This window comes from Mobula birostris, chromosome 16 (assembly GCF_030028105.1).
Source record: "Mobula birostris isolate sMobBir1 chromosome 16, sMobBir1.hap1, whole genome shotgun sequence".
NCBI lineage: Eukaryota > Metazoa > Chordata > Chondrichthyes > Myliobatiformes > Myliobatidae > Mobula > Mobula birostris.
The window spans coordinates 27,367,246-27,387,631 of NC_092385.1; the positions used below are offsets into that span (position 1 = coordinate 27,367,246).

Genomic DNA, 20,386 nt, shown 5'->3' on the forward strand with positions numbered 1-20,386 from the left:
CATCAACTGCTCTGTAAAGTGTTCACTCCAACAGCGACAGCGATACCAACTCCATCCACCCCACCTTGAACATATTACTCCTTGGCTTTGCGATGCACCCACATGACCCATCTTTCCAAACTGCTTCGCCTCCACTTGCTTCTTCGTCGCTCGTGGTGATAGTTGACCACAATTTACTTCAGAAAAGGTGTTATTAGTAATGGTTTTAGCAATATCGCTTGCCATCTTAACTACCAGTAAGCTGTCACACAACTTCAGTAGCACCATATTAATGTTTATTCATTATTATTATTTCTCTTTTCTTCCTTTTTGTACTTGACTAGTTTGGTGTCTTTCGCACACTGGTTGTTCATCCTGTTGGATAAGATCAATGTCTTCCATTGATCCTATTATGATTATTGGATATATTGAGTACACCTGCAAGAAAATGAAATTTTGGGGTCGTATACAGTGACGTATAAGTACTTTGATAATAAATTGACTTTGAACTTTAAAGGTAATGTGAAGAATCTGTTCAATTCATCTGGCATCTTTTAATATTCCATTTTTAATTTCTAAGACTTGAATTCAGTAAGATCAATGCTCAATCTGTTAACTGTTTTCTTTTATAAATACCTGTTTTTAAATAATCTCTAGATAGCTTTGTCCCATACTTCCTTCCAATTAATCTTATAGACATTGCTGCCATGTTTCATACATTTTGAAATCTTCTGACCAGGAACCTGTTTTTGTGCAATTATATGCAAACATATTTTTTGTTTGATTGTGGATGGAAGGTCCTCTCCTTAGAATTTTAACTTTCTCCTAACCTAAATAGCAATTTTTTTGGTCAGAATAAACACCCTGGGCTAATTGACTTTCTTTGTGTGTCAGAACTTTCCAGGTTTTTGTGTGTCCTCCAGGCTATATGCAATCTCCTGCATTGAAAGTCAGAAACTTTCCATCAATCATCCTCCAATCGCAGGGGTAGCACTGAACAGGAGAGCCAGATCGGACAAAAGTACAGAGAATTTTCTGTGGGCAAGGCTTGGGTCGGTATATGAGCACACTCTTGCGTGGCTAAACATAGGGAAAGTGTTGACAGCCTCAAGGGTTGGAGCACAATGGAATCGTACAGGACCTCTGTGTAAGGAGCACACTACCTCACAAACTATTCATCCCTTTAACTACTTCAGAATCTATGAAACAAAAATGGAAATGTCATCCTCCATCCCAAGAGAGTGCCTCAGATGAAGTCCTATTACTTGTACCTGAAACTGCTCATTTTTCATGGATTTTTTAAGTGAACAAAAGAGTAGTTACTTGAGAAATTTCATAAAATAAATTTATTGAGAAAACAGTTTAATAAATTCTGCTTTTTTTCTGATTGAATATCTGAGCTGATCAGCATACCCCTGGGCAGACAGGAAATATTCAGAAACTATTAGCTCTTTCTATAAACCCAGTTATACTGTTCTCCTGACCGACACAAAGCTTTAAACTAAGTAAGTAGGACCAACATTTCCTTGATTCCTTGATTTAAAAATGGACAGTTGTGCATGAAATGTACAAAAATTACTCTAAATTTAATTGATTTCGACCAAAACAAACAGGAACTAGAGTAGCTGGGCACAAGCAGGGCTTGGGATATACACAGTCCTCAGTCCTTAAATCCTATTTTACCTTATTCTAAAAAACTGATCTTCTTTCATCAACCCATCACTTTGCACATTAGACACAGCATGTGCAAGGAAATGTAATTGTCATTTATAATATCATACATTAAAATCATTCAAGGGGAAAAAGAAAATACAAAGCAGACCTCAGGAATGAAAATTACAGAAAGAGACCCGAAAAAGAGAGTTCAGATCTCACTGTACCTAGTAGGCTTTATGTAATTTATGTCACAATTCAAATTTGAATCAGGTTTAAAATCACTGGCATATGACGTGGAATTTGTTGTTATGCAGCAGAAGTACATTGCAATACATAATAATAAAACATGTAAATTACAGTAAATATATATAAAGTTAAATTAGATAAATAGTGCAAAAAGAGAAAAAAATGGTAGTGAGGTAGTGTACATGGGTTCAATGACGATTCAGAAATCTGATGGCAGAGGGGAGGAGCTATTCCTGAATTGTTGAGTGCTCCTGATGGTAGCAATGAAAACAAGGCATGCGGGGGTCCTTAGTGATGGATGCCAGTTTTTTGAGCCATTGCTCCTTAAAACGGTCCTGGATGCTGGTGAGGCTAGTGCCCATGATGGAGCTGACTGAGTTCACTACTTTCTGCAGTTTATTTTGATCCTGTGCAGTGTCCACTGCACCCTGTCCCATACCAGATGGGGATGCAGCCAGTTAGAATTGCTCTTCATGGTACATCTGTAGAAGTTTGTGAGTGTTTATTCAGGTCTAGTATAAAATCAGGAAAGCTTAGCTTTCCATTCCTGGGCATGGAGCTTTATAAACGAATGGTGAATATAACTTGGCAGCGACTGAGATAAACAAAGGTATTCATGTAGAGCATGGTTTCAGCATAAATCTTCACACATGCTTCTCTGCAAAGAAAGTGGCTCCTGTCAGTGTGGGCTATTCCAAGTGTAATAATCAGAAGTACTGACGTTATGCAGGTGTCTCTCTGATCAGTCATTATAATTTTGGCAAAAAGTCACGGAAATCCTGGAGAGCCAGTGTGATGATCCACAGGTACTACCTCTGCAGGAGTTTTGAAGATCTCATGCTGTGTGATCAGAAAAGCCCTTTTACTACAAAAGTAACACAGATGTATTGAAGTCAAATCTATTATCTTTGCTACTGTGAGTTGCTTGAAGGGAATATTTATTAAACTAACAGCTGAATTCCCCTTTGCATTTTATTTAGTTTTCTTAACACATGGATTAAACAGGAAATGCCTTGGCACAGCACTTGGTTAAGAGACCTCTACTGAACATGATAAAGCCAAGGAGATCTGGATCTCTTCTACAGCTTTGCAGGCGTTACAAGTAACCAACAGAGATAAATTTATAAAGCATCTGCTCTTGTCTCAGTCTTCCCTAATGAATCCTGTTGTTGTGCCACGTACTATAGACAAACTAAGTAGACTGTAAAGCTGTGATTAACAGTTTCTGCTGTGCATGGTGCCCTTTAAAACAGTTGGCAGTAACAGAGGTGTACATCCAGAGAATTCCAGTCACCCACCATCCGCGCTCCTTTGTAGATCTGGCAATTTGCAGCGTTATTTACAATCACTTTATAAATACAAAGTTTCAAAAATATCTGCAAAAACATTCAGCAATTTACGGCCTACAGAGATGTGCAAACTCTGTGGGTTGATGGTTAGGATGAAGAGATGTTACAGTGCACCCAAAGACTGGTGAAGGCAGAACAAAGCATTAAAGATTCAGAATATAGTTCTGTTTGAAAAGGAAGTGATAAAATTATGAGGTTCGTATTTTATAAAACCACAGATTCATCTAGGAAAAATATCATTATGCTTTGAGTGCATGATATTACTACTAATGGATTACATGGGTCACCATCACCTTCAGAATCCATCATGTTGCAGCCACAAATGGAAGCTGACCATAGCACAGCAAAGTAATCACTTTGGTTTATTTCACTTCACAAACTGCTTGACCTTCATGATGAATTGCACTTTAATGTTTTTGTCAGGTGAAGTCACTGTATTTACTGCTGGCCTGTCTTTTCCATTCATTCATCTCCTTGACCATACAAAATGTCCAGACGTGCACACTAATTAAATGAGTCCAACAAAGATGTAGATATCAGGGCATCATCATTAATTGCTCTTGAATATAGCAGTTATTTAAACTAATTGGGTTCATTTACTGAGTTAGTTGTGCATTGTGGCACCTTTTCTAAAGCAGTAATTTTGGATTACGTTTCTGTTGTTTTCTTAAAATAATGATTGTTGAATATTTTATTGGAATTTCTCAGCTCTGCAGATCAAAACATATTGCACCAATTCATCGTGATTATTGTCGACTGTTGGCTTTTTCCACAGTACAATGACACCAAATTTCAATGCAATGTCTTTTTAACTCCAGAAATATTTCCTTGTTAAACGATTGCCAACAATCTATTTGTTTTTCAACATTTATCTGTGTAAATATTTTATGTTAAACAACATCATTGTTTGGTCTTTACAAAGGTCATGCTTCAGTGCTTGTACATAAACTGTAATCACGCACGTGTTAATCCATGCGTAATGACTCGGCATCAATTGCATACTGATGATGGGATTAGACTGTGTGGATTTCTAGGGGTTTTAGTCTACCTAGTCAATGCTGGCTTCCCACCTCTCTGCCACACTCACCAACATTTGTTGTGATCTTGAACTAAAAGCACTGTTGGTGCTTATCGAAAATGCCTTTAATTAACATTTGGACAGGGTACGTTCACTGCTGGCTTTGAAATATCCTGTTCATTGCTGTTCCCCACAGTCCAGATCATGATTGCTGATACAATTGGAAGGATTTAAGGAAATAATTATCTGAAGAATGAGTTTTTGAACATTTAATGCTTTCCTGCATTGATTTTTACACTGCTCACAATCTGTACCACAGGTTTAACTCTTGTTTTACCAAACTATGAAGTTCTAAGTATTCTTCACAAAGAAGATAATATTTGCTGTTTAATTATACTGTATGCGGAAGTTGGAAACATCTTATAAACCATTCTTTGGATGAAATGTTGGGAATATCCTTTGGGCAGCACAGTAGTGTAGTTGTTAACACACCGATTTACAGTATAGGCAATCCAAATTCAATTCTCGCCGCTGCCTGTAATCAGTTTGTACATTCTCCCTGTGACTGCATGGGTTTCCTCCCACAGTCCAAATCATACCAGCTGTTAAATTAATTGGTCAGTATAAATTGTCCTGTGATTAGGCTAAGGTTAAATCAGGGGATTGGGGGCAGAGCAGATCAAAGGGCAGAAGGGCCTATTCCACGCTGTAACTCAATAAAAAAATACATCTTGTGTAAAAGAGCCCAGGGTTTTGTTGACCTAAGAGTTATTCCCAGATGAATAGCTGCCCCACAACCAGCATTAAATAATCTGGAAGTTATTTTATTCCCCTCTGTAGAACTTGGCTGCTCAGAGATTGGCTTCCACATTTCCGATGTTAGAACAGTGAAGAATTTCATTGGCTAGATCATGAAAGACAGTCTATAAATTAAATTTCTGAATTTTTTGGGAAGGGTGATCCTATTTGAGCATTTCTTCAGTTCTGGAAAATGAAAAAAATGCTTCAATACATAATTTCACCTCATACTTTTGGGCTCATTGCTACATGTAATCAGATCCAAACCCACTAAATGTCCAATTTTTTTGAAGATTGCTAAGTCCATAAGGCCATAAGACCATAAGATATACAGTGGCATGCAGAAGTTTGGGCACCCCGGTCAAAATTTCTGTAACTGTGAATAGCTAAGCGAGTAGAAGATGAACTGATCTCCAAAAGGAATAAAGTTAAAGATGACACATTTCTTTAATATTTTAAGCAAGATTACTTTTTTATTTCCATCTTTTACAGTTTCAAAATCATAAAAAAGGAAAAGGGCCTGAATCAAAAGTTTGGGCACTCTGCATGGTTAGTACTAAGTAACACCCCCTTTGGCAAGTATCACAGCTTGCAAACGCATTCTGTAGCCAGCGAAGAGTCTTTCAATTCTTGTTTGGGGGATTTTTGCCCATTCTTCCCTGCAAAAGGCTTCTAGTTCTGTGAGACTCTTGGGCCATCTTGTATGCACTGCTCTTTTGAGGTCTATCCACAGATTTTTGATGATGTTTAGGTCGGAGGCTGTGAGGTCCATGGCAAAACCTTCAGCTTGAGCCTCTTTAGGTAGTCCATTGTGGATTTTGAAGTGTGTTTAGGATCATTATCCTGTTGTAGAAGCCATCCTCTTTTCATGTTCAGCTTTTTTACAGACGGTATGATGTTTGCCTCCAGAATTTGCTGGTATTTAATTAAATTTATTCTTCCCCCACCCACATGCCACTGGCTGCAACAAAAGCCCAAAGCATGGTCGATCCACCCCTGTGCTTAACAGTTGGAGAGATGTTCTTTTCATGAAATTCTGCACCCTTTTTTCTCCAAACATACCTTTGCTCATTGCGGTCAAGAAGTTCTACTTTAACTTCCTCAGTCCACAGGACTTGTTTCCAAAATGCATTAGGTTTATTTAGATGGTCCTTTGCAAACTTCTGACGCTGAATTTTGTGGTGAAGACGCAGGAAATGTTTTCTTCTGATGACTCTTCCACGAGGGTCATATTTGTGCAGGTGTTGCTGCACAGTAGAACAGTGCACCACCATTCCAGAGTCTGCTAAACCTTCCTGATGGTCTTTTGCAGTCAAATGGGGGTTTTGATTTGTCTTTCTAGCAATCCTACGAGCAGTTCACTCAGAAAGTTTTCTTGGTCTTCCAGACCTCCACCGTTCCTGTTAACTGCTATTTCTTAATTACATTACAAACTGAGGATACAGCTACCTGAAAACACTTTGCTCTCTTCTTATAGCCTTCTCCTGCTTTGTGGGCATCATTTATTTTAATTTTCAGAGTGCTAGGCAGCTGTTGATTGTTGGGACAAAGTTTGAGGAGTCAGGGTATTTATAAAGCTTTGAAATTTGTGTCACCTGGCCTTTCCCAATGATGACTGTGAACAAGCCATAGGCCTAACCAGCTGATTAAGTTCTGAGACCTTGGTAAAAGTTATCTGAGAGCTCAAATCTCTTGGGGTGCCCAAACTTTTGCATGGTCCTCCTTTCCTTTTTTCACTCTAAAATTGTGCAAAACAAAAATAATACACTAATCTTGCTTAAAATGTTGAAAAGAATGTTTCATCTTTAACTTTATGACTTTTGGAGATCAGTTCATCTTCTACTCACTTAACTATTCACAGTAACAGAAACTTTGACCGGGGTGCCCAAACCTTTGCATGCCACTGTTGGAGCAGAAGTAGGCCATTCAGTCCATCGAGTCTGCTCTGCCATTCAATCATGGGCTGATCCAATACTTCCAGTCGTTCCCACTCCCCTGCCTTCACACGTTCCCTTTGATTCCTTGGCTGTTCAAGAACCTACCTATCTCTGCCTTAAATACACCCAATGACTTGGCCTCCACAGCCGCTCATGGGCACAAATTCCACAAATTTACCATCCTCTCACTAAAGTAATTTTTCTGCATCTCTATTCTAAATGGATGTCCTTCAATCCTGAAGTCGCGCCCTCATGCCCTATCCCCTACCATGGGAAATAACTTTGCCATATCTAATTTGTTCAGGCCTTTTAATATTCGGAATGTTTCTATGAGATCCCCCTCATTCTCCTGAACTCCAGGGAATATAGCCCAAGAGCTACCAGACAGACGTTCCTCATATGGTAACCTTTTCAATCCTGGAATCATTCTTGTGAATCTTCTCTGAACCCTCTCCAATGTCAGTATATCCTTTCTAAAATAAGGAGCCCAAAACTGCACACAATACTCCAAGTGTGGTCTCACGATTGCCTTATGGAACCTCAACATCACATCCCTGCTCTTGTATTCTATACCTCTAGAAATGAATGCCAACATTCACAACCGTCTCAACCTGGAGGTTAACCTTTAGGGTATCTTGCACAAGGACTCCCAAGTCCCCTTACATCTCTGCATTTTGAATTCTCTCCCTATTTAAATAATAATCTGCCCATTTATTTCTTCCACCAAAGTGCACTTTCCAACATTGTATTTCATTTGCCACTTCTTTGTCCATTCCCCTAAACTATCTAAGTCTCTCTGCAGTCTCTCTGTTTCCTCAACACTACCTGCTCCTCCACCTATCTTTGTATCATCGGCAAATTTAGCCACAAATCCATTTATACCGTAATCCAAATCATTGACACACATCGTAAAAAGCAGCAGTCCCAACACCAACCCCTGTGGAACTCCACTGGTAACCAGCAGCCAGCCAGAATAGGATCCCTTTATTCCCACTCTTTGTTTTTCAGTCGACCAGCCAATGCTCCACCCATGCTAGTAACTCCCCTGTAATTCCATGGGCTCTTATCTTGCTAAGCAGCCTCATGTGCGGCACCTTGTCAAAGGCCTTCTTGAAATGCAAGTACACCACATCTACTGCATCTCCTTTGTCTACCCTGTTTGTAATTTCCTCAAAGGATTGCAGTGGGTTTGTCAGGTAGGATTTTCCTTTCAGGAAACCATGCTGGCTTTGGCCTATCTTGTCATGTGCCTCCAGGTACTCTGTAATCTCATTCCTAACAATCAATTCCAACAACTTCCCAACCACTGATGTCAGGCTAACAGATCTATAGTTTCCTTTCTGTTGCCTCCCACCCTTCTTAAACAGCAGAGTAACATTTGCAATTTTCCAGTCATCCGGTATTATCCATCGATTCTTGAAAGGTCATTGTTAATGCCTCCACAAGTCTCTCCAGCTACTTCCTTCAGAACCCGAGGGTGCGTTCCTTCAGGTCCAGGAGATTTATCCACCCTCAGACCATTAAGCTTCCTGAGCACCTTCTCAGTCGTAATTTTCATTACACATACTTCACTTCCCTGACATTCTTGATTGACTGGTATACTGCAGACATTTTCCATTGTGAAGACCGATGCAAAATACGCATTCAGATCCTCTGCCATCTCTGAATCTTTCATTACAATATCCCCAGCATCATTTTGTATTGGTCCTATAACTACCCTTGACTCCCTTTTACCCTTTTATATACTGTCATGTGTGAAGCCAAGCAGGGCTGCAGAACAGATGATGCTAATGAGAGAGATAATGAAAGACAATGGAGAAACATTCAAAATGCTAATAAGAGAGAAGAGAGAGATTAACAAGGAGGAGACACAATTCAGATGTTGGCATCTGCCACAGACCATTTGCTTTGAACCTGAACTGTTTGAAGTTTGATGGAGAGGTGATACCCCATCAGGGGGATAAAAATAGCAGGTTTGCTAAGGCACCACACACACGCCATGAGACCCTGGAAAGAGCAGTGTGCCCCACAAGTTGGTGGGAGTTTGGAGACCGGTTAGCTGGAATCGGTCAGAGGCTCACAGGGTGTAAAGGTACGATCGGTGGGAACCTGGTGTGTGTCCACCCTTGCCTCGGTGCCGGGTTCACCATGGAAGAACGATCACATCCGGAACGGAGGGGTCACTGTCGGTGACCACAGCTGGATCAGAAGGCATCGAAAGGTTTGCCTGAAACCAACTGCATTTCTCACTCTCTCTCTCTCCCCCCCCCCCCAACGGTACAACAACAGAGACTACTTCGAACTGCACTAGACTGAACTGAACTCTGCTTCACCTTAAGACTGATCATTTTACCCCTAGACTGCGATAGAGCTTGGTTGATTGCTATTACCCTATTTCTGTTTATATGTGTATACTATTATTGCTAACCTGTTACATTTATATCCTTACAGTTAGTGTACTGTATTACTTATTTCTTTAATAAAACTTTATTAGTTCCTAGTAATCCAGACTCCAATGAGTGTTCCATTTCTGCTGGTTTGGCAACCCAGTTACGGGGTACGTAACAATACTTAGAAAAGTTTTAGTTTCTTCTTTGATATTAGTCACCAGCTTCCTTTCATAATTCATCTTTTCCTTCCTAATGACCTTCTTAGTTTCCTTCTGAAAGTTTTTAAAAGCTTCCCAATCCTCTATCTTCCCACTAGCTCTGGCTTCCTTGTATGCCTTCTCTTTTGCTTTTACTTTGGCTCTGACTTCACTTGTCAGGCACGGTAGTGTCCTTCTTCCCTTTGAAAATTTCTTCTTATTTGGAATATATCTGTCTTGCATTTCCCTCATTTATTGCAGAAACTCCAGCCATTGCTGCTCTGCTGTCCTTCCTGCAAATATCCCTTTCTAGTCAACTTTGGCCAGTTCCACTCTCATGCCATTGTAATTTCCTTTATTCCACTGAAATACCGACACATTGGATTTTATCTTTTCCCTCTCAAATTTCAATGTGAACTCGATCATATTGTGATCACTGTTCCCTAAGGGTTCCTTAACCTTAAACTCTCTTATCACCTCCGGATCATTGCACAACACCCAATCCAGTACAGCCGATCCCCTAGTGGGCTCAACAACAAGCTGTTCTAAAAAGCCATCCCTTAGACATTCTACAAGTTCTCTCTCTTGAGGTCCAGTACTGATCTGGTTTTCCCAATCCACTTTCATGTTAAAATCCCCAACAATTATCATGACATTGCCTTTCTGACACACCTTTTCTATCTCCTGCTGTAATGTGTAATTCACATCCCGGCTGCTGTTTGCAGGCCTGTATACAACTGCCATTAGGGTCCTTTTACCCTTGCCATTTCTGAACTCAACCCGTAGAGACTCTATACCTTCCAATCCTATGTCATCTCTTTCTAATAATTTAATATTATTTCTTATACATAGGGCCACAGCACCGCCTCTGCCTACTAACCTATCTTTCTGATACATCTTATATCCTTGGACGTTCAGCTCCCAATGGTAGCCATCCTTTCGCCAAGTTTCAGAGACAGCCACAACGTCATATCTGCCAATCTGTAGCTGAATTTCAAGATTGTCCATTTTATTCATTATGCTGCTTGCATTCAGATATAACACTTCCAATCCAGTATTTGTTGCTTTCTGTTTTAACTGCACCACACCTCTATTGCCCTGTAACTCATGCCACTGCCTACGATTAAGCCTCATCTCCTGCCTGTTGTTCCTATTATCTCTGTTGCACGCTATCTTTGATTTATTTCTGTTTTCCCCTTCCTCAACCTTATCACTCTGGTTCCCATCCCGCTGCCAAATAAGTTTAAACCCTCCCTAACAGCTCTATTAAATGTGCCCACTAAGATATTGGACCCGTTTGGGTTCAGGTGTAACCCGTCCTTTGTGTACAGGTCGTACCTCCCCCAGAAGAGGCCCCAGTGATCCAGGAATCTGAAGCCCTGCCCCTATACCAGTCTCTCAGCCTCACATTAATATGCCTGAGCATGCTATTCTTGCACTCGCTAGCACGTGGCACAGGCAGCAATCCTGAGATTACTACCCTAGAGGTCCTGTTTTCAGCTTCCTACCTAACTCCCTAAATTCTCTCTTCAGGACCTCCTCTTTTTTTCTACCAATGTCATTGGTACCAACATGTACCAAGACTTCTGGTTGTTCACCCTCTTTCTTCAGAATACTCTGCACCCGGTCCAAGACATCCTGTACACTGACACCTGGGAGGCAACACACCATGTGGGTATCTCTATCAGACTGACAGAACTTCCCGTCTGTTCCTCTCACTATGGAATCCCCTATGACTACCGCATTCCTCATCTTCCTCTTTCCCTTCTGCACCACTGAACCAGGCTCAGTGCCAGAGACCCGATCGCCGTAGTCATCCTCTGTCAGATCACCCCCCACTCAACTGCATCCAAAATGAGATAGTGATTACTGAGGGGGATGGCCACAGGGGTGCTCTCTACTATCTGAGCTCTTTCCTTCACTTCCCTGACAGTCACCCACTTATCTAACTCCTGCAGCCTCGGGGTGACTAACTCCCTGTAGCTCCTCTCCATCTCCTGTTCACTCTCCCCAATACGCTGTAGGTCATCAAGCTGCAGCTCCAGATCCCTAACACAGTCTCTCTCAGGAGCTGCACCTTGGTGCACCTGGTGCAGATATGGCCATCTAGGAGACTGGAAGATTCCCAGGATTCCCACATCCGACACAACAGAGCAGAATACTAATCCTACCGACATACTCTCTATTCCTCGAAAAAATGCGAAGAAAAACCAAAAACAAAGTCCCCCTACTCACTTACCTTGTCGAAGCCCACTTTCGCTGAAGTCTGAATGAGCCAAAACCTGTCGCTTCTACTCTCGCCACTGGCCTATCCTGACAATGGCCACTCCACTTATCTCTTCTGCACCCTTATTCGTCGAGCTCAGTTGCCACTGCTGACAGGCCCCGCACAATGGACTAATGCCCGCGAAGCTCTCGTTTTAAATAACCGCCTCTGACCTGCAAGAAGCACTCCATCGAGTTCAGTTGCCGCTGCTGATGCACAATGAAATTTAAGTTTCCCAGTTATTATAACCACACCTTTTAATGAAATAAATGCACCAAAATTACTGAACAATCAAAGTATTTTTCATTCCTGCTTTCCCCTTAAAAAAGACGCTTCCTTTCACAATATAAACAATGGCCTCGACCTTCCATCTCACAAGCGTGTGTTTAAAAATAGACTTAATCCAGCACAGCAATATGGTGTCCTTCTTGGGCCTCTGAACATTAATGGGAAATTCAACTCCTGGTTTTCCAATGAGATTTTCATTAGCTCAAGACTTTCTTTCCCCGGAATGAAATTCCCCTCAATGATACAAAGAGTAGCACAACACCAAAAATTCATCTCCAGTCTGATTTTCAACTGGGTGCCTGAAGAATGACTATTCTCACTCCAGCTTTTATTAATTCTATTTTGCTTGATATCCTGCTTTTTGAAGGACAAAAAACTCAGACTGATTTTTTTTTGCCTTCATTGAGGTTTGTGACTGGAACCTCAAATATAGGATGGCATGTGTCTATGGCCCTTTATTTGTGGAGGTTAAGGTCACGTTCAGGTTCCATTTTCTGGTCACAGTGTCATTCCAGACCATTACAGCTAATCTAAGCCACATGTCACAACTTGCTGCTCACTGCTGCATTAGGAAGGTCAGCAAAACTTCCATGCTGAAAAAGAGTGGCATAGTTGGGCTTTGCTGCTGTTGCCGAGTTCTCTGAAAGGCAGGTATTCACATTGCCGCAAAGCTGCCTCGCCACCCTAATACCTAAAAAAATATTTACTCTGGTTTTATCCCGAATGATTTAGTAATCGAGTCTGTAGTTCTCCTCTGAGAGAGCAACAGCAAAATGTTGGTCAACAACAAAGTGTGACCGAGCAATGAGGACTTCTCACACATTAGTCTGAAGGGGCAGACAACTGGAATTAATAACATGGCATGCCTTTACTTCAAATTAAACCAGAAATCATATTAATTTTTGTTCTGCCATGTAGTTTTCCATTTCTTTTGAATCATTTATTACATACGGTTTTTGCAACTTTGAAATAGACACATTTTACTCATTCCACAATAATATGTAATGCTATGTAATGCAAGCTAAAATAATCATTTTAATGCACTTTGAATGAAAGAATGTTATCAGTTGCATTTTCTTCAAAGCAAAAGACGATATTGACAAATGCAGCTTTCAGCAGATGAGATAGAGAGCAGCTCCAGGATATTATAACAGGTAAGGGCAGTTAATGATGCGAGGCATCCTATTTGTGAAAGGTGGTTCAGACAGTGCAGAGATTTGTTACTCAGATCAGTCTGCAACCTAAGCAAGGAGGGCAGCTTTCGGAGGTAGAAGAGAGGAATTATACTCATGGTATGGGAAATTTGCTGTGGTGTTTTGGCGCAACATGCAACTAAAATGACTTTTAACAATTATAAAGAATAAAGACTTATATAAAAATAATGTTAGAAATACAGATATGGAATAAAATGTGCGTAAATACCAGAATGTATTTACTATGTGAAAACGTTATGAAAAGTGTTTGCAGCACACTGACTGAGGTAATAAATGGCGGTGGGGGGGGGGTGTGGGTTGGGGCGGTTAACTAGAATGGTTGATCAGATTAACTGCCAGGGGAAAAACTTTTCAGATGGCGTGAAGTTTTTGTTTTAACAGCCCACTCGCGCTTCCTAGAAGGGAGCTTTTGGAAAAGGCAGTTTCTGGGCAAGTCATGTCCGCAATGATTTTTCCAACCCGCTTCCTTGTTCTGGACATATGCAAGTCCTGTAGTAATGGTAGACCGCAGCTAATGATCTTTTCTGCTGTCCTGACAGTTCACTGTAGTCTTGGTTGTACTTATATAAATATTTTCCTTTCAAATATTTACCTAATTTCTTTCCAAAAATTATAATTGGATTTACTTCTACCACACTTCCAAGCAGAGCATTCCAAATTATAAATCTATGTACTGTATGCATAATCTACATTAATTAGTTTGGTATGCATTGTGGGGTGTTCCTGTGCTGTATTGCACTATATTCTGTGTTCTATGGTCTAAGCTCTTTCCCCAAATCTGTACTTATGTCTATTGAAAGAGTAAAATGAACCAATTTGGACATGAAGACTGTGAAATAAAAAGCCACTGCTGCTGAAATGTTAGAATGTGGATTCTACATTTGATTTAAATACCTATGGTATAAAATAAATTAAGCAGGCACAGAAACGAGCAGTCCACGTGGCATCCAGGGAATTTACCAGTGTTGAGTTTGTGTTAGCACAAACAACTGATGTGTTACTGCTTACAATGTATTTCTAAAAATGAGCAGTCATTACCGTCAATCCTAACTGCTCTCTCTGGTTGGCTTTAATGACCAAATCATTAAATAAGGGCAGGAGTAAATTAGAACAAAAATTGCTGCTGAAAGGGATTAAATTGCACTTAAAATTTCTGCATCTCATATTCAAATATACCCTAGAATAACTCACTTTCATTTGAGGGAGAATACCCAAACAAAAGTAAAAAAATAGATCATTATCTGCCATCTAAAGGGAGTTTTTGTTGGTACACTGTACACATGATTACATCAAATCTATTTAAATCAATCTCAAAGCAAATGCTATGAACATCTGGGAAAAAAGCACTTCTATAAAATAGTGGGAACTGTGCTGAAGCAGTTTCTGTACTTGGAAATTTTACCAGGAGCATGTGGTAAATCAGTGGAGAGATTCAAAGATATTCAATGTCATGTATTCATTTCTGTGAGTAGCACATTCAGTGTACACACAGTAGTTCTTTTTAAGCTGTATCTATTCAAGCCCAAAGTTTATCTAAGAATTCTAATTTTAGACTATAAACATAAATTATGTTGCAATTTTAGAAATTATTGTAGCATGGCTTTATCACTGTAGTGACAATCCATTTATCACTGCCGAACTTTCACAGAGGACTAACTTGGTAAATGATCCAGATTCTGTGGTGAAGTGACAAAATAACACAGGGTACTAATACTTGCAGGAATGGTGTTGTTTCTTCTTTGTGAGGGGAAAAAAAAATCAGAGATTATTAATACTCTAGCCCAACAAAATGTGACGCTCGGGTTTCAACCTAATCTGTCATTTTCTGGTGATATTGAATCCACAGTCTAAAACAGGGCTATTTTGTTGAGAGCAGTAGCTCAGTGATATCATACTGCCGTCATTGACACGAGTCATCAATCATCAGCAACAAAGCAGCAAAATGGAGGCGGCTAAACAGTGGTGTGCTCCAGGAATATGTATTAGGATCACTGTGTTTCCGATACATATTAGTGATCTGAATTTAGCAATACAGATCATAATTTCATAGACTGCAGTTTACACAAAACTCAAAAATATAGCGAACAAAAAGAAAACCTGCAACAGATTTCAGGAGAACGTGGACTGAATAGAGTAAATTCAATTTAATACAGAAAGTTGCAGGACTGAGATATTTTGGTAGAAAGGATAATAGGATATAAATTGAATTAAGTACTACAATTTTAAAGCTGCTGTAGAAACAGACTCTGTGTGGGGTGGTGGTGGTTCATATACTGTATACACTTTCAGGATGGCATGACAAATTCAAGATGCATATAAAACCCAGATTTGACTTTATACACAGTAATCTAGAATACACAATTTAAAACCACACACAACCTTCATAACTCAAAGGTTAGGCATACTGCCATAAAAATTCAATTCAATTTACCTATTGCCACAACAGGCCGCAGCAGACATGATTCCTCTGGCTCTTCACTCTCATCTGGACCACCTGGACCACAGGAACTCATACATCTGGCTGCTGTTCATTGTCTACAGCTCAGTGCTCAACATAATCATTCCATCCAGCAAACTTCAAAAACTGGGCCTCTGCACGTCCCTTTGCAACTTTATCATTGGCAGCCCTCAATCACTGAGGATTGTTAACAACATTTCCTCCTCACTGACCATCAACAGAATTCACCGAAGTGATGGGATTTGAATTCATGTCTTCAGAATCTGAATCAGAATCACCTTATTGCCAGTGTGTGAAACATACCAGAAATGCTTGTGGTATGGTGCCAAGCATAAAACACTAGACAGACTTCTCCGTGGATTGTCACCTTGTCGCGGTAGAGGAGCTTGTGTGGTCCTGAGATCCCGAGAGCGATGCCATCTGCAGCTATGTTCCTGGTAGGGTCACCCATGGCGGTAAGCTCGAGGGTGAGGTCCCTGACAAAGAACAATCCAATCAAGACCTCAACGGTGGAACAGGTGGATGAAGTTACAGTACCATAACAGACAACACAATAGCAACCAACAACTTATGAGACAATAGTGCAGACAGCCATGGGTAATCAACAATTAGCAGAATGGTCACATGTGCAAACGTCAATAATCAAACTTAAATAAATGTGAACACATAAATAATTATCAACAGACCAAGAACAGCAGGAAAGACCATTTACCAAAGTTGTGCAGAGACAGTTAGGGTATTACACTTGAGTGAGTTTTATTGAGAAGCTGGTGGCTACAGGAAGAAAGCTTAGGAGATGACATGTAGTCTTGGTGGTGATGGACTTACAGCATTTCCTTTATAACTAAGTGCACTAGAATAAACCCCAGGGCTGTACAAAGACTAGCAAGTTACTTCATAAAATAAAGGAAAACAAAAGTTTTCAAAATCACAACAGGTTTTGATAGAGTGAATAAGGAGAAATACCCCAGTGGTAGAAAGGGGTCAATGATGAGAAAACATGAAGAGAATTGACTAAAGAACAAGCATCATGTTGAGGAACAAGTTTTAACGCAGCAATCTAAAAAGAAACAATGCTCCAAGATGCAGTGGAATTTGAGTCAGTTAAAAAAAACACTCTAGAGGGAACTGGATAAATAATGTAAAGAGTTTAAGATCTGTGGCCATGCAAAAGCCACAGGAGTTTGGAACAAAGTGCTTGGACCAAGACAACACACAGACTGGACTCTGTCTGTGCTGTGTTATTCAATAATTTTATCTCCATCAGAAATGAACCTCCTGTGTTACTACATTGTAAGAATAGATGGAGCCCAGAGCTACACTGAAATGATTCAGAAGTATAGCTCATGCTTGTTCTTGTGCTGATAACTACCAAGTCAACAGATTTTGTATCTCATGCCATGATTATACTTTCTCTTCACAGATCTGAATGATGTTTTTATTCCACGAGTATAACCCTGCATTCTTGAGAACTACACGGCCAAGGGCAGAATGGTCAAATAGCATTCAAAACTGATAACAGTAAAACACCTTCCATATGGTGGAGCTGGGAAAGGCGGTTGAGTGGTGGAGCCTGTATTGTTAGTTTTTGTATGGAAACTGCTGCCATGACTTCAGATGATGAGTTTGAGGCATGTCCAAGATGTTGAAAAGAGAACCAAAGGCTGATCCTTGGGGGACATCACAGGTAACAACATGAAATCGGAAAGCAGCCACTGCCTGAGATCTTTTGTTGTAATTACGTTGCGATGTGAGGAATTTTTCAAGCAGTCCCATTCAGCTAAACATGAAGAGAGAAGTAACAGCAAACAACTGTGTCAATGGTTCCATGGAAATTTATAAAAGTGAAGCTAAAATGCATCAGAATGATAGTAACAGAGGAGCTCATTTATTAATCTATGCTGCCTGGTTATTTGATTGGAAAGATTAAGAAGCACCCAATTACCAATATGTGCTTACCTCGACACAATTAACAGGGATCCATTTCACCTTCTTCCCACTGAAAAAGTGTAGCCCACTGCAACCAAATGGATCTTAATGAGCTCCCTTTAACCTTCAAGAGCACTCCAATCACTAAGTTCTCCACCATGACATTTCTGAAAAAGTCATCATTCATAAGAATCTGAAGTGCATAAATGGTCCGGTTTCTGGAGCTGGTTCAGGTCAGGAGTTTGCTGCTGACTTCCCAAGGCCTTTTTGGGTGAGGAGTATGATAAATAATAATCTGTCATTCCCTGTAACTTCTTCAGTTGCAACAACACTGAAGGAGTTAAGTGTCGTGTAGGACTGAGCAAATCTCATAGTTGTTATTGTAACCACAAGCTTCTACAGTCACTGTCTCCACCACCACTCAACTGTGGCTGCAGTTATGTTTTACGTATATCACTCTCAGCAAGTTGTGAGGGCTTTGACACAGCACAAACATTGGAACACCATTCCCTTCCAGTTCACTTCCATGACCTACACCATCCTGACTTGAACATAAATTTCTCTTTCTTCGTTATCGCTGGGCTAAAATTCTACAGGTTTCTACCTGACAGTGCTGCTGGAATACCTTTGTTAAAAAAAAGATTGCAGTGGTTGAAGACAGCAATGTATTTTTGATTAACAATCACAATGCCAAATTTGCCATCAATGCGCCTTAGCCCAGAAATGAATAAAATAAAAAAGTTACATGTCACTAACTACTGTTTGTCAGTAACAAAATCATAACTGGTACATTTCACTAGGTCCCTTGCACTCTAGAGATACCGTGTAGCCCTGATATTCATAGTTCAGATGGAAAGGTCACCACTGGCTTCTGAGCAAAATACAAACGTTTGTATATTATACCATGAAAAATTCCAAGAACCTCACCGTTTCTCAAAATATGAAGTAGCAGAGCAACAAAGTGAGCATTAGCTTTATGATCTACTTCTAAATGTGTCAAAGCTACTTTTTCATCAGGAATTGTTTACTCATGTGCAACAAATGCACAATACCTGCCCAGGCTGAATATGATGCAGTACTGGTAAGGGTGATGGGAAACAGGTCAATCATCGCTGATTTTATAACAGGCAAAACTTTGATTCCTCTCCATAGAGATAGTTATGCCAGTATACTCTTATAAAAATCCCAGTGGAGTGATTCAGGACGCAGCTATTGTAAATTCACAACCCACTTGATCTTCCTGTAGTCACCTCCACCATTAAAAATAACATTGCTCAATAAACTACAGCAACCTCATGTTGACACTGTCAGAATTTTGTTTTTGCTTGATGGTAACATCTTTTGTATTCCTTTCTCTTGTCCTAAATAAAATAGTGAACATTTATTTTTACCAACTGACTGGGTGGCAGACACAAATTTAAACTCATGATTCAGAATTTCAGTATTGCTGTCTTCTGAATCAGCAGCTTGAAAATGTAATAAGATGATAACTTTTGGAAAGCACTTTCTGGCCAAGTAAACCTTGGCGTGCTCTCTCTTACAACGGCGTACTACTATTATTTCCTCATGAATAGTTACAGCCGATTTGCAGCACAAAGCTGCCATAAGAAAACGTATACTGGCTAACCCAACATTTCAAAGAATACACATTGCCAATCCATCAGTGAAGAGACATATTTAAAGTGAATAGAGCTCTAAAAATGGAAGGATGGAATATCTTAGATAGAGATAATTTTACACCAGAAAGGAAGGCCTTTTGGCCTTTTGCATTTGCTTCAAAGCAATTTTCTGGAGCAATCCAACACTAATTCCATTTTGAATCGATCAGTATAACACTACACCATCGTCTGTGTCAAAACTATTCAGGTATCCTTAAAAGAAGAAATTGTTTCTGGTTCAATTATTCATAAGACAAAGTAGTCTATGCTTTAAGATCTCCGTAGATAAAGAAAACCTTCTTTTAGTGTTCAAAGCCCATGCTGTCTATGGACACTGTAAGTTCCTTTTGACAAGTATGCATGCTATTTGACCTCACAGGGCATGTCCAGTATCTTCCATGTGTGTGGCAATGCACACGGAGTGCCAACAACAAATCTGCCATCAGATTTGCTTTGATCTGAACATTAAAAACCCAAGTAACAAAAGAAATAGAAGCAGAAGTAGATCCTTTGACCCCTCTTGCTTGGTCTACCGTTCAGTACACTTCAGAACTAACCCTATATTCATTGATTCCCTCAATATTGATCAAATAGTCTTCCAAAACAAAACAAGCTGAAAATCAAAGTTAAGACATTTTTAAATGAGTAGATACCAACAGTTCGCAAATAATAAAGGCAATATTGTTGTGAGATATTGAATAAAATTTAATTTAATCTACAGTGCAAATGGAGAAGCCAAATTTTAATTGAAAAGGAGCAACATATTAGTACAGATCAGTTAACAAGCACTTTATTAATATTAATAAATCTTTGAAGGAAACTTCTCAAGCATGCTTCCATTTATTTCTCTGTTTACTGAAATGGTATAGTTTTAAAATGTTGCATCCAAGTCAATAAAATTTAAGCAGGAGGAAGTGATCTTAATCGTTTCTGACTGCTCTTCACTCTCCCTTTCTTGCTGACTCTGCCTTATCAAGACAGCATTCAGCCACAGAATTGTTGC

General features: G+C 39.9%; 1 protein-coding gene across 3 annotated transcripts in view; it reads right to left on the reverse strand.

The window, feature by feature from the left end:
• LOC140210856 (bis(5'-adenosyl)-triphosphatase-like) overlaps nt 1-20,386 on the reverse strand; it is a 998,443-nt gene that overhangs the window by 135,180 nt on the left and 842,877 nt on the right. The window contains exon 6 of one of the 3 annotated variants that reach the window (XR_011889312.1): nt 16,100-16,272. The exons of the other annotated variants lie outside the window; for them this stretch is intronic. The gene's annotated coding sequence lies outside the window, so the exon portion shown is untranslated. The remainder of the gene's footprint in view (nt 1-16,099; nt 16,273-20,386) is intronic. 3 annotated transcript variants of the gene reach the window in all.